This window comes from Mus musculus, chromosome 6, assembly GCF_000001635.26.
Source record: "Mus musculus strain C57BL/6J chromosome 6, GRCm38.p6 C57BL/6J".
Classification (NCBI taxonomy): Eukaryota; Metazoa; Chordata; class Mammalia; order Rodentia; family Muridae; genus Mus; species Mus musculus.
In genome coordinates, this window is record NC_000072.6 from 32,612,245 (window position 1) to 32,627,119 (window position 14,875).

The 14,875-nt window shown below is 39.7% G+C and overlaps 1 long non-coding RNA gene across 3 annotated transcripts in view; it reads right to left on the reverse strand.

Moving 5' to 3' along the window:
• Nucleotides 1-14,875, reverse strand: part of Gm46956 — a 36,870-nt gene that overhangs the window by 13,991 nt on the left and 8,004 nt on the right. For all 3 annotated transcript variants that reach the window (XR_001785218.1, XR_001785217.1, XR_001785216.1), the window contains 2 exons: nt 6,346-6,519; nt 6,123-6,258 (listed from right to left, as the gene is read on the reverse strand). This is a non-coding gene — a long non-coding RNA (predicted gene, 46956). The remainder of the gene's footprint in view (nt 1-6,122; nt 6,259-6,345; nt 6,520-14,875) is intronic.

Below are 14,875 nucleotides of genomic sequence, written 5' to 3' on the forward strand. Positions count from 1 at the left end.
TTGTGTTTTATTCTTAGTGTGTTTTATGGTGATTTTTATAGGGATGTATTTTATGGATTTTTTAAAATATAAGAGTAGTTTTTCATTTGGTTGGTTTTTTTGTTTTTGGTTTGGTTTTTTTGAGACAGTCTCACCAGGTACGTAACTCCCTATGTGGACGAGCCGGGTTTCAAACTTGTGGCAATCCTTCTGCCTCTGGTTTCTGAGTGCAGGGATTATAGGTATAAGTCACCACATTGGTCACCTTAGGTTTGCTTTTGCTTTTGGAAAACCAAGATCCAACCAAAGCTCATACATTTGGCTATAATTCTTGAATCAGTATAGTTTCCAAGTGTCTTTCTTACATTCTGCCGAGTTTGAGGAGCCCAGGCTAATGGGTTGACATTTAATGTTTTCGCCTTATAGGATTGTTTCTCCGTAGAGCTGTCTTGTCTCTTGCTACTTGGTCATCTTGTTAACTTCCCAGAAGCTTTGAAGGCAGACTGAGATTAAGAGGGAAACAGACCTGAATCCTCACATGTTTCTCCCCACTGAGTGCAGCCACAGGACCAGTTACAGCACAGTTCCCAGCCCTGCCTGGCTACCGCTCCCAAGCCTGTTGCCTTTGAGTTTGGAGTGAATCCAGCTGGAAATGTGCGTGCAACCTCACAAAACAGTGTGAAGATCTAAAGGCTTCTTGGTGATTTATGCACCTTTAACGATGGGCTTTTATGCTTTAATTAAAAAGTTACAGAATTTATCTTTACTTCTGAAAAATGTGTTTATGGTTGGTTGCTTCTGTCAATTAGCAAGCATCAGGCTGGGCTGGCTCCCTGCTCATCCTTTAGCTCATTTTGGGGGGGTTGAGGAAGGAGGTCAGTGAGAAATACCGTTAAGAAGGGAAGCTGTGACAACTTCCATTACTTTTTGATGATCTAGCAATAATTTTCTATGATAAATCATCTCGTTACACCTCAGAGTTGGAGGCAGAATGTAAATTCCATGGTTCTTTTCAAAAAGGGTGGCAGGGCTGGTTTTAAAGGGACTCCCTTCCACTCTAAGGATGTAAATTAGAAGTTTACATTTTCTAATAGCTTCTGATTTGTTCTCATCTGTTGATTAGCTCGTTTGTTGTACTAGCTATGTTGCAATCTGACTGTGCAGAGCTTCAATATGCTTTCCTACACAGTCAGATGGTATCTACTTCTAAAACTAGATGTGGCCATACACTGGCTGTGTCACTTGCCCAGTGCTATGAGCTTACCCTCGAATCAAGATGTTTTTTCTCAAGACTGATCATTTCTGCCCTTTGCATTCTTATCAGATATATTCATAGCTATTCATATTTAATTCTTCCTTATTCTTTGGCGAATTGTATTATTCATGTTATGTATATACTTATGAGTATATGTCTATATATGATTATTGTTTCTATCTCTCCCATTCATATCTTGTCTACAAGTGCACTCCTAACCTTCCCAGACCCCACATTAGTTGTAGTCACTAAGTTGTCATTTATGTCAGTATTCTACCAAGAGCAAAATTGTTCTATCGAATCTAAATCATTGTACATCTCTCTCCTTTACAAAATTCTAAGTCCTGGTGACCTTATTTAATCATCTCTTTTTCCTTTTTTAGTCTACTAGACATTGGGTCAGAGAATTGACTCAACCATAGTCCTAGTTCCTGACAGGTTCATTCAAGCATTCTCTCTGTCTCTCTTTGCCAATCTCTGATTCTATTTATCTACTATCTATCTGTCTGTATGTCTGTCTATCTCTGTCTTTTTCTGTCTCTTTCTATCATCTCTCTGCCTGTGTCTATCACTTTGTCTCTTTCTGCCTCTGTCTCTCTGTCTGTCTCTCTCTATTATTCTCCTTCGTGTCTTATTTCCCTTTACTCCCTTTTCTCAAAGGGATCACTACTCAGTGACTACTATTACTATGCATTTAATGAAATTATTTTGTTTATTATATGCATTCTTATAAAGTGTCAATCTTTTTATACACTTGGAATTTTAATTTGTATAAACACACAATATTGTATGTTTCATCTGCTTCTTAGTCTTTTCCCTTAACATTGTTTTTTTGAATATCCAACCATATTGCTAAATATATAGCCAACCTACAAGCTTTAACTACTATGTAGAGTATTGCCACATTTTCTGTGTATTCTCTTCCCATTGATAGGCACCAAGATCCCCTGTGAGTTCCCTTAGAAATCTATGTCATATACATTTAGAAGTAGGATGTTTATGAGTAAGCTATGCTTGCTGTCCTTCAGAATGTCTGTAGCAATATACACTCCTACCAGCTGAACACTAATTTTTCCATAGTTGTAGGGAGTGAGTAAAGTCGCTGAGCTAGTGAAGCTCTGAGTGAATGCATATTGTTTGACATGAGCCAACTATATCAAGGACCAAGGCCTCAGAGCAAGAAAAATTGACAATGCCTTGGTCAGGCTTAGAAAGGCAAGGTCTTTCTTTGGCCCACATACCTATGTTTATAAAACAGTTAACTAATAAGTAAAATAAAAACCTAGTAACTAGTAATTGCAACTTTCTCCTCCTGATGTTTATAGTCTGAGACTAGCCAACTAGAAGGACCTCCCCCTGAGACCAGCTAACTCCTCTTCATGGTGTTGTGCAATATATAAGCTGAGGTTCTGTGTGGCTGTGCTAGTTGTTATTACCTGACCAGAATTATGCATAGCCTGCCTCACCCCAGCTTCTCTGTCTGTGTGTCTGTCCTTTCTTCATTCCCTCACCAGGCCAGTCGGGTTTCTAGACTCAAGCTGTGCAGGTCACAGGACATACTCTCACATCTTGATTTGCCTCTATCTCATAGGCTAAAGTGATATTTTAATTCTTATTTAAAAGATAGATTTGGTTCATCCTGGTATGTACTGGTTAGCATTTTTGGGTTTCCAAATCTGTGAGTTGTCTATCCATAACCTTATCCATCTTTCATTTGACATTGTCATCCATTGTTTATTGATTTACAAGAATGCCACATGCTTTCTGGATAACAGGCTTTCATCAATTTTAGACACAGTTATCTCAATTATCACTGCCAGTTAACTCTGTGGTGTCCCTCATTCAAGACAAACCCTGAAATTTTGAAGTGATCATAATTAAATATCCTACTTCCTACTATCTTAAATTTTGCTGTAGAAGTGTTTCCTTAACCTAGGTCTCAAAGTAGCCTTCTATTGACCTTATAGAGTAGCCTTCTCTGTTAGTTTATGTCTAGTTTACTTGTATGCAGAACTAACAGGAATCAAGCTTACTGCTTCTCTACACTATATGTGGCCTTACCCATCTCCTAATTAAATCCCCCATCTTGACCTCACTGATTTCTGAGCTACCTTAACTGAATATCTTAGTTCCCATTCTGACACAGGACACCATACACTCACTTTTTCTTACTATTATATTTTTATAAATGTTGTTAATTAAAAATAGAATTACATCCCTCAAGCCCCTCCTAATAGGAGAGATCTATTTCTGCCCTCTTTTGAGTTGTTGTAGTTGTAGAATACAGACGTATTGACATTCTTAAACAAATTAGAGCTTTTATTCAAAATTTCAATACATTTATTGGTTAGTAATAGATAAGCTGACATCTTTAAAATATTGAAATCCTAGATTTGAATTCTATATTTGAACATAGCATGTGTCATATGTCATCAACTGCTCTAGACATTTTATCAGTATTAACATTTTCTCTGTAGAATCCTCAGTTATTCTTAAGTTTACTTCTGGCTTTATTGTTAATGAGGATAATGCTTGATTGTAAAATATATTAAATTTGACTATTGCTATTGTAGAAAATGCTATTCATTCGAGGTAGATCTGAGACACAAATGTTTTCTTTATACTAATCATTTGTCTTGTATTTTCTAGACAGATATCGACGTCCAACATTAATGTCCAATTCTTTCTTTCCAGACTTTAAACCTCTGATTTTCCCCTGTTTACAGAGCCAGTCTTTCTGTATTGTCTTAGACCAAGGCAATGATAACTGCACTCTATTCTCAATCTTAAAAGAAAAATACATTTAACATCTAAAATGACAATGTTTGCTACATATTTTTTGCTATGAAATCAGCAGTTAAAGAAATTTCCATTACCATCTTAGTTTGTTAAGAGTTTTTCATGAATAGTTCAACTTTATCAATTACTTTTTCTATATCAATTGAGATAAGATGCAAATTTTCTTCTTAAACTATTAATATGGTAAGTAATATTGGTAGATTTTCTGCAGTTAAACTACCCATGCTTTCTAAGAATAAATCCTGTTTGACCTTGCTATGTGAACTCTGTCAGTTAAGACTTTAGTTACAGTTTTATTTCTTGCTACTTTTTAAATAAATATTATGTTAATTTCAGGAATTAGTTCCTGGTAAGAAGGACACAAGCACCACTATGTTCACAGCAGCCTTATTTATAATAGCCAGAAGCTGGAAAGAACCCAGATGCCCCTCAACAGAGGAATAGATACAGAAAATGTGGTACATTTACACAATGGAGTACTACTCAGCTATTAAAAACAATGAATTTATGAAATTATTGGGCAAATGGATGTATCTGGAGGATATCATCCTGAGTGAGGTAACCCAATCACAAAAGAAGTCACTTGATCTGCACTCACTGATAAGTGGATATTAGCCCAGAAACCTAGAATACTCAAGATACAATTTGCAAAACACAAGAAAATCAAGAAGAAGGAAGACCAACGTGTGGCTACTTCATTCCTCCTTAGAATAGGGAACAAAATACCCATGGAAGGAGTTACAGAGACAAAGTTTAGCGCTAAGATGAATGGATGGACCATCCAGAGACTACCCCACCCGGGGATCCATCCCATAATCAGCCATCAAATGCAGACACTATTGTACATGCCGGCAAGATTTTGCTGAAAGGACCCTGATATAGCTGTCTCCTATGAGGCTATGCCAGTGCCTGGCAAATACTGAAGTGGATGCTCACAGTCATCTATTGGATGGAATACAGAGCCCCTAATGGAGGAGCTAGAGAAAGTATCCAAGGAGCTGAAGGGGTCTGCAACCCTATAAGTAGAACAACAATATGAACTAACCAGTACCCCCAGAGCTCATGTCTCTAGCTGCATATGTAGCAGAAGATGGCCTAGTCAACCATCATTGAGAAGAGAGGCCCCTTGGTCTTGCAAACATTATATGCCCCAGTACAGGGGGAACGCCAGGGCCAAGAAGTGGGAGTGAATGGATAGGGGAGCAGGGTGGGAGGAGGGGATAGGGGACTTTCGGAATAGCATTGAAATGTAAATGAAGAAAATATCTAATAAAAAAATTGAAAAAAATTAAAATATATATAGTTTGTATTTTAAAAATTCACAGTTCCTTATAATAGAGATATAAAACTATCTGGTCCTAGGTGGTTGAATTGAAAATAAATAAAAGGTATTTGTTTCCATTTTAATTTCTTTGTCATGTATTGGTCTAATTGTATCCCATACTCTAGATTCTTGGACCAATTTTGGAATTTTATATTTCCTAATATATATATATACTCATAGTGGTCATTATTTTAGTCCTGATTTTAAGGTTTTTTTTCTTTAGTCTGTATTTTATTTATTTATATCTTCTCTTCCTTCTTGATTAATCTTTTCAGAGCTCTGTTTTATTAACAACACCAATCAACTTTTTGTTTCACCAATCTTCTGTATTATTTCTCTTTTTTTCAATTTTATTGGTATCTGTTCTTATATTTATTTCATTTATTCTTGTTTATTTGTTTCAATGTCATAAATGTGCTTTGACTTTATATGTCCTGAAATTAGCACATATGTAGTATACAGAAGGGTTTTTTTTTAAATCAAATATTCATTGAATAAAGGGATGAAGTGTAAACACCCTAAGATTTGACAGACTATCTTATCCATTTTAATCCAACTATGTACATTACAATGAGAGACCCAAGTAATGCTTAGAATATTTACCAACAATTTAAATACAAATAGATATATCCTTTGCTCTATTAAGGAGCCTCCGGGAATTATCTAGAAATATTTGAATCAGAGAACAAAACAAAAATATATCTTCAGACACTTCTAATAATTCGTTGTTGATAGCTGTTGCATGTAATTTTATACTCTACCCACCTTTAGCTCTGGGAAGAGACCACACTACCAGTCCTCCTCCAGTTTTCTTTGAATCAGCAGATAAAAGACACAGACACACAGTTGTTCAATTTCACTTGCCTTCTTGGCACAATTGATAGGTGCTACAATCTACCACCTGGAAAAGCATGCCCTTATTAATATCTTATCTAAGTCTTACCCACTTGTTCTAAACTTCAGTTGCTAATCTTCCCTGATCACCCACCTATAAGAGTGGCCTGTGTGGCCACTCCATTTTGAGATCTCACATGGTTGCCCAATTTTCTTCTCTCCAAAGCATGGCAATCTCTGTTCTCTGTCCTTGCAGCTTCTTTTCTAACAGGGACCCAGAAGTACCACCTATACCGTCTGTCAAGCAATTGATCCATGGCTTTCTTTACTGACAAAACAAGAACCAATTGGGAATCAGGACCATGCATCAGAACCAACCCCTACAGATAGTATAGTTTTAAAAAACTGATTCTCGCATTCTTTTCTGTCCCCTTACTAATAAGTCTCTCATTTTGGCTTAATGTACAAAATAAAGCAATTAACATTTGGTCAAGGATATACCAATGATAATGGCAAGTCAACTTAAAAGTGTGAAGGCAGGAGGGATGTCTTCTTCCCTTTCTGTGTCCTGCTTTGTGTGGTATGTATATAATGGACAGAGCTCCAGTGGCTATAGACCAGAAAGTAACATTTGGAGTAACGTTCTTCTCTATGACAGCAGAGCAAGATAAATAGTACCTAGATTCCTTGTGTCAGGAAGCATCCTTGGTTGTCCCCAATGATCACTTTTGGACTTTATTATGAATTCCTATTTCCTTTAAGACACTGTTTGGGGTCATTGGAGGGTGGTGGGGGAAGAAAACACCTTTGACATGTAATTGAACATATTACCTGATTAGAATAGAATTAGGTTAGAGACTCGACATGTCCCTTTCTTGGAGGTCATCCTGGCATAAAAGAGACTTCATATCATGCATCGGAGAAATCTTGATGGAGCTGACAGTCTCTTATTCTTACACAGACCTCAAAATTGACCTCTGGACAAATTTACCCCTTCTAAACTAAATCAACAAGAAGGCTGGCTCCAAAGCATCTTACCTTAAAAGAATAGGAGAAACTCAAATGTTTGTAGCTATAGTAGTTGCCTAGGCCAAGTCCAAGAGAATCTAGCTCTCCAGAATGTAGAATGATTTTTCTCTAGTTTAACCCTCTGCCTTTATACCTAATCAGAGTCTCAGTTCTTTCTAAAAGATGGTCAAAGACAATTAGATAAAAGTATAAAATCCTAGTCTATCATTTGTGATGAATGGGCTTGGCTCTCAACGAGCCACTCTATCTCCTTCACATGACCTGGGGTTTGGGTCTATATCTCTTATAGTTCCACAGGGAGGTTTTAGGGTCTGAACAGAGAAAGCTTCCTTGTAAAGCTCTTTAATCCTCAGAGTCAAAGGCCTCGTGATCTCTGTTTCTCCACCATTTAATGATCCTGTGGTCGTAGTGTGGCTTTTAAGACCCAGCACTGAGATATAAAAATTGTTAGACATGCATTAAAAGGGAATGAAAATATTAGGAGGTGTCTTAATCAGGGTTTCTATTCCTGGACAAAACATCATGACCAAGAAGCAAGTTGGGGAGGAAAGGGTTTATTCAGCTTATACTTCCATACTGCTGTTCATCACCAAGGAAGTCAGGACTGGAACTCAAGCAGGTCAGGAAGCAGGAGCTGATGCAGAGGCCATGGAGGGATGTTCCTTACTGGCTTGCTTTCCCTGGCTTGCTCAGCCTGCTCTCTTATAGAACCAAGACTACCAGCCCAGAGATGGCACCACCCACAAGGGGACCTCCCTGATTGATCACTAATTGAGAAAATGCCTTACAGCTGGATCTCATGGAGGCATTTCCCCAACTGAAGCTCCTTTCTCTGTGATAACTTCAGCCTGTGTCAAGTTGACACAAAACTAGCCGGTACAGGAGGTATTATTTTTCTGTTTGTTTTGACTATAAGGCAAGTTCAGACTCAAGACCAAGTACCTTTTTCTTTCCAAGCTCTAACCCTGATCTCCAAATGCCTAGCTATCAGGGTAGTTACAGAATAGGGGACAGGGACTTGCCTCCTATCTTAGCCAGAGAACAGAGTACAAGACAGGTAGAATCAGCCTTTGATGCAAGTCTTGGGCTCTGAAGAAATGCCAACAAAGAGATCTCAAAGTGGCTTGACAGTGTGTGAGGTGATAACCCTGATACTACCAGAAGGTACTTGTGAAACCTCCAGAACAACAACAACAACAACAACAACACAGGGAAAAGTCATATTTCTCTCTACAATGACCCCCAAATTTCCTATACATATCCCATCAACCGTTTATAACAAATCACCAAGGAATAGAAAAAAGCTGAGGATATAGCTCAATGCTAGAGTGTCTTGCCTAGAATACACAAGACCCTGGGGTTGATCTGCTGCACTGCAAACATAACAAATAAAATAATAATTTTAATTGCAAAGATCAGCAAGATGGTTTAGTGGGAAAAGATTCTTGCCACGTAAGCCCAGTAATTTGATTCAATCCTTGGAACTCAGAGGTAGAAGGAGAGAACTGACTCTCCACAGCTCTCCTCTGACATTCTGACACACATATGCCGTGGCATACATATTAACACACATATGCACAGCACACCTACAGGCACAGCACACATGAACATACACACACACACACACACACACACACACACACACACACACATACACACACACCAATACAAATTTTACATTTCAAAAGTACCCAAAAAAAGAGCTTTGTGCCTAGAAATCGAAGTGTTTTGTTTTGTTTTGCTTTGCTTTGCTTTGATTTTTTTTTAAAGTAAGCCTCCCAGTTTCCCTCCCTTTCCACACTGTTTCTCTTCCTCGCATAGCCAGTATGCTGGCTTCCATTTTCCTTCAAGTAGCTCCTATACTTTTAAAACTAGTAGTTTTAATCTCTCAAAGAAATGGCACAGACAGCTAGAATCTGTATTTTCTTTCTTAGAAAAAATATCAAATGTACAGCAAAGAATTAGGTGGAATTAATTCCACCCTGGAAAAAAGAGGAGCCTGCTTGCTTCAGTCTCTTAGTTTATAAGGTCACCAGATTCCCTTGTTGGGAATTATTCCTCTGTAAATCACTTCTGCCCAGCTACTCGGCAGGCAGACCTGAGTTGCAGATAATCCAGTGATTGTGTCTGGTCTCTAAGCAGAAGCATCAGTGACCTTCCCTCTGAGGATTCTGGTACCATTATCAGCTACTGGATAAAATAGGAGAGCTGGTCCCTAATATGTATTCTTCTGACCATCTGCAGGCTGGGATTCAGCCTCACAGACAAATGTCTTGCAAATAAATACTGGTATATATAAGACTCCACATTCCTAGTGCCCAGCTAAGACTCAGTATAGGAGGCAAGGATAGGAGGCAAGGTTCTGCCTCCTATATGGAGTCTCAGCTGGGCACTAGGGATGTGGAGTAGAACTTGAGAGATGGGTAGCCAACTGCAGTCAAGTGCACTACACTCACAGCAGGGAAGGCTAGTGTGACTCTGCATGACTTCTTTGCAACTTCTTTCTTTCTGTATTTATAAATGAAAATATAGAATTAATTATCTCATCTTTAGTCACCAATTAACACTGGCATTGGAAAATCAACTCATGCAGGGCGCTTTAAAAACATCTTAAATCATAGATTAATATCCTAAACCCCCTATATAACAACACCTTTAAGCAAATGATGTCACTACAAGTCTCATATTCTTTTAGTATATATAGGTGTGCATGCATAGAACAGTGTACTTGTGTATGATGCATGCATGTAAATCTGCACACATGTGTCCAGATGAACATGCACTTGTATATGTGTGCATGTGGAAGCCAGAACAACATTGAATATCTTCCATTATCACACTCCATTTTATTTTTGAAACAGGATCTTTTACTGAAGCTGGAGATCCCTGATTGCTTGGACTATCTAACCAGGGAGCTTCAGGGACCACCTGTCTCCACTCTCTATCACTAGGGTTACTGACATCCATGGCAACCACTACCTTTTTTGTGGTGAATAGAAATCCAATCTCAGGTTCTCAGTCTTGTGTACCCACTGAGCCATCTCTCCATCCCCAAAGCTTCAATTTCTAAACCAGTGTATTGAAAAAGCTGATGAACTCTTTGTAGGATTGTGGTGAAGATTTTTAAAATACCATTATCAAAACACATAGCAAACCACCTTATTGTGAAAGGCTCATTACAGTTTGGATTTGCAATGTCCCCTGCAGGTTCATGTTTTGGATGGGTGGCATTAGTTTTGGAGGTGCTAGGGGCTTTGAGAGTTGAGGCCCAGTTAGAGAAAGTAGGCAACTAATTAGTCCTTATGGGTGTGCTGTCCCTGGCAGCTTCCTAAAGCACTCTTTGCTTCCAATCCTCCAAAAGATGCCTCTACCACAGAAGGCTGCCACCAGATGAGCTGCTCAGCCTTGCGTCCCTTGTCTTGCTGGACTAAACACTCTGACACAGCACTCAAATAAATCTGCCTTTATAAAGTGGTTTCTGCCTGGCATTTTGTCACAGCAATCTAACATCATACACAACTTGAGTTGGGCTATTCGCTGTCATGCTTCCATCCTTGTCCTCTTTGGTGAGGTTCCTCTATATCTCTAGTCTTTATATATGCAGAGGTGAGAGCTAAAGTACTAGCTCATGACTTCTTTATGGTCCAGATTGGGCAGCTGACCAAGAGGCTGATGTCAATGTTTCCCCTAAGGATTCAGCATTAGATGGGTGCTAAGGAATGCTAATCTCTCTCCTCTTGGGATCAGGAGCTGATAAGACCGAATGCTGTGATGGGAGCAGGAAACAAGTTAGTCTTAAAATGGAGGTCTGGAAAAGGAACAAACATCGAAGGAAAGGAGACAAGAGACAGAGCAGAATGAAGTTGGAAGCCTTCTTACTCCTCTCTGGTCTTGGATTCCATGAAACTCTTATCTCTGAGCATCAAATTCAGGTCTTCTTCAAGAGCAATATGCACAGTATTCTCTTAGTAAAATTCCCTTCCTGTTAAAGTTAGCTTAAACTGGTTCTAGTTAGCCATAATAGAGGCTCAATCTGGTAAGTAATTCTTATTTGATAAACAGTAACTATCATAAGAAAAAAAAATGAAAGAACTGGCCAAAATATGCTACATGCTCTTCCACCTCTCTCTATGCTCACCTGCCCTCCCCCCCCACCCACTGACTTTACATAATTATTTACACTATCTGTCACTCCTCCTAAAACTTCTTTAATCTACACTTACTCAACAGTCAGTTTATTAAAGTGCTTTTCTGCACAATGGTAGGTGAGTACCACAATATGCCTCTAATTTCATGTGCAGATGATAATACCTCTTAGCCTTGTCCCTGGACATGCCTTTATGTGTCAGGGTCTACCTCTGGCCATAGACATGGTCCTGCCCCTCCATAGTGTCCCAGCTTTGATGGTTGTTCCTCTGGAAGTACCCACAACTCAGACCCAGCACTACCTGAAAAAGAGATATTTGAAAAAGACGAAGTCCTCAGTATTTACAACAGAAATAGCAAATGTGCAAGCTCCATGCTGAGCACTCCGCGGGAGCTGCTTCATTTAATTCTCACAACAACTTAAGAGTTTGGCGCTGTTCTTATACACATTTTATTGATGCAGAGGCAGAAGCCCTAAAGGAACAAGGAATTCATTCAAGGTCATACAGTTAGAAAATGGCAAAAAGAAAGTTCAGATCCACACTGGGTCTCATAAAAGCCATGCCCTTTACCTGGCTAAGCTACTTTAGACTAGACCCTTTAGATGAGGCTTTGGTTAGATAATTTACTATAGATGAGACCAGAATGAATTCAAGGGCTGGAAAGATAGCTCAGTGGTAAGAGCACACATACTGCTCTTGAAGAGGACCTGAGTTTGGTGCCCAGTAATCATGTTGAGGGACTCACAACCATTTCATATCCAGCTCTAGGGGATCAGGAGCCTCCTTTTAGCCTCCAGGAGCACCCACACATATGCACACATGCACAAATAAATCTTAAAAACAAAGAATTCAGAGTCTTCAACAAGGGCTCAGGGAGCAAAGTATAAGAGGACCTTGACCCTTGAAGTAGAAGTGCAATGGAGTTGCAACAAAGACCTGAAGCCAGAGCTGTACTCCAAGGTTTGGAGGGCAAACATCCCCAGAATTTCATCTGTTGAAGGCTGGCTCTCCACACGTCGGACAGTTTTGGAAACTTTCGGAGCTGGGACTTAGCTAGCGGAAGAAGGTCCAGTGAGATCTGGATTGAACCTCAATCCTTCTTGTCCTTCCTAGTCACCAGGAGGTTGAACTCTCCCATGAGTTCACTGAGCATGTGACCCTGGCATTCCACAGGCCTGGAGCAATGGGGCCAAATGACAGTGACTGAAACTCTGAAACTGTGAGCCAAAGGAAACCTCTCTCTTTCTAATTTGCTCTCCTAGGGAGTCTGGCTAGCACATGTTTGTTAAGAATTGTGTGAGTGTCCGGCCACTTTCCCGGCCAGAGGATAGGGATCCGCCCAGCCCGGGAGCGCATTGTCTGAGTGCCGGCAGCAGACATCTTGGTTCTGGGACCCCGCTGAGAGTATTCTGCACAGGTCAGAGTGTGGAATACAGAAGCTAACAGCTTCTGGGACAGACTGGAGCCACAGAACTTCTAAGGCAGCCCCCTTTTCAGGCCCCAGACATCCGGCCACGTTCCCAGCCAGAGGATAGGGGTCTGCCTGGGCCGGGAGCACTTGGCCTGAGCATCGCTTGCAGACATCTTGGTTTCAGGACTCCTCTGAGAGTATTCTGCACAGGTAAGAGTGTAGAACACAGAAGCTAACAGCTTCTGGGACAGGCCAAAGCAACTCATCTGCGGGACAGGTCGTGTTTTGGGCCTTCATCTTCGGCCAGGAGTCAGGTCCTAACGCCAGATATCTGTGCACCTTCCCTGTAAGAGGAGAGCTTGCCTGCAGAGAGTGCTCTGACCACTAAAACTCAGAGGAGAGATCTAGTCTCCCAGGTCTGCTGATCGAGGCTAACAGAATAACCTGAGGAACAAGCTCTAACCAGAGACAACTAAATCAACTAACTCCAGAGATTATCAGATGGCGAAAGGTAAACATAAGAATCTTACTAACAGAAACCAAGACCACTAACCATCACCAGAACCCAGCACTCCCACCTCGCCCAGTCCAGGGCACCCCAACACACCCGAAAAGCTAGACCTGGATCTAAAAGAATATCTCATGATAAAGGTAGAGGACATCAAGAAGGACCTTAATAACTCACTCAAAGAAATACAGGAGAACACTACTAAACTGGTAGAAGATCTTAAAGAGGAAGCACAAAAATCCCTTAAAGAATTACAGGAAAACACGACCAAACAGGTGATGGAATTGAATAAAACCATCCAAGACGTAAAAAGGAAAGTAGACACAATAAAGAAAACCCAAAGTGAGGCAACGCTGGAGATAGAAACCCTAGGAAAGAAATCTGGAACCATAGGTGCAAGTATCAGCAACAGAATACAAGAGATGGAAGAGAGAATCTCAGGTGCAGAAGATTCCATAGAGAACATTGGCAAAACAATCAAAGAAAATACAAAATGCAAAAAGATCCTAACTCAAAACATCCAGGACATCCAGGACACAATGAGAAGACCAAACCTACGGATAATAGTAGTAGATGAGAATGAAGATTTTCAACTCAAAGAACCAGCAAATATCTTCAACAAAATTATAGAAGAGAACTTCCCAAACCTAAAGAAAGAGATGCCCATGAACATACAAGAAGCCTACAAAACCCCAAATAGACTGGACCAGAAAAGAAATTCCTCCCAACACATAATAATCAGAACAACAAATGCACTAAATAAAGATAGAATATTAAAAGCAGTAAGGGAAAAGGGTCAAGTAACATATAAAGGCAGGCCTATCAGAATTACACCAGATTTTTCAACAGAGACTATGAAAGCAAGAAGAGCTTGGACAGATGTTATACAGACACTAAGAGAACACAAATGCCAACCCAGGATACTATACCCAGCCAAACTTTCAATAACCTTAGATGGAGAAACAAAAGTATTCCATGAGAGAACCAAATTCACACATTATCTTTCCAAGAATCCAGCCCTTCAAAGGATAATAACAGAAAAAAAAAAACAATACAAGGATGGAAACCACATCCTAGAAAAAGCAAGAAAGTAATCCCTCAAAAACCTAAAACAAGACAGCCACAAGAACAGAATGCCAACTTTAACAACAAAAATAGTAGGAGGCAACAATTACTTTTCCTTAATATCTCTTAATATCAATGGACTCAACTCCCCAATAAAAAGACATAGACTAATAGACTGGCTACACAAACAGGACCCAACATTTTGCTGCTTACAGGAAACCCATCTCAGGGAAAAAGATAGACACTACCTCAGAATGAAAGGCTGGAAAACAATTTTCCAAGCAAATGGTCTGAAGAAACAAGCTGGAGTAGCCATTCTAATATCTAATAAAATCGACTTCCAACCCAAGGTCATCAAAAAAGACAAGGAGGGGCACTTCATAATCATCAAAGGGAAAATCTTCCAAGAGGAACTCTCAATTCTGAATATCTATGCTCTAAATACAAGGGCAGCCACATTCATTAAAGAAACTTTAGTAAAGCTTAAAGCACACATTGCACCTCACATAATAGTGAGGACTTC